Genomic DNA, 711 nt, shown 5'->3' with positions numbered 1-711 from the left:
AAAAAAAAAAAAAAAAAAAAAAAAAAGCTGAGCCTTAACCAGAACATTTTGTTTTAATTCTCTTTCTTTTACAAAGTACACATTCTTCACTTAGTAAAAATATCTTTGAGGTTTTATAAAGCAGAAACTAACACACCATTGTAAAGCAATTATACTCCAATACAGATGTTAAAAAAAAAAATCTTTGAGGATTTTTCAGTGAGTCTGAATATCAGTTACTGGTAAACAATAGATCTGTAGGGATCTGGGCTAACAGGTATTGATCCCAGCACTAGGAGAATGTTGTATTTTATAAAATGAAAGCTGTAATGCTGGATTAATAGTTAGTAATCAGTGAGCTGTGTTAGCTTTCATTCTAAGAATTAAGGGCAGAAATCCTCCCAGGGCTTAGGTTGATTAGACTTTGTCTAATTGAGGATATATTATAATGGTAAAAAATGGTTAACATGGAAATTTCTTTCTTACTGATGTATCACTTTGAGGAAAGTTACCCAAACCTTAAATATTCCTACCTTTTAACCACTAATTCTATTTCTGGGAATCTGATCTGAGGAAATATAGGGCAAGGGGAATAAAGCTGAATAAAAGGACATATTGCTGTGTTGTTTTAAAAAGAAAAATTGTTACGAAATATAACAAGGAAAATAATTACATGCAGTATATTTTGAAGAACCATGTATGAGAGTCTTTTTTTTTTTTTTTTTTTTTTTG

The 711-nt window shown here is 29.8% G+C and overlaps 1 protein-coding gene across 2 annotated transcripts in view; it reads left to right on the top strand.

Moving 5' to 3' along the window:
- OGA (O-GlcNAcase) overlaps positions 1-711 on the top strand; it is a 27,518-nt gene that overhangs the window by 10,400 nt on the left and 16,407 nt on the right. The window lies entirely within an intron of this gene.

Source organism: Lipotes vexillifer, unplaced genomic scaffold (assembly GCF_000442215.2).
Source record: "Lipotes vexillifer unplaced genomic scaffold, Lipotes_vexillifer_v1.1 scaffold916, whole genome shotgun sequence".
Taxonomy (NCBI): domain Eukaryota; kingdom Metazoa; phylum Chordata; class Mammalia; order Artiodactyla; family Lipotidae; genus Lipotes; species Lipotes vexillifer.
This window is presented reverse-complemented; position numbering and strand designations above follow the sequence as displayed.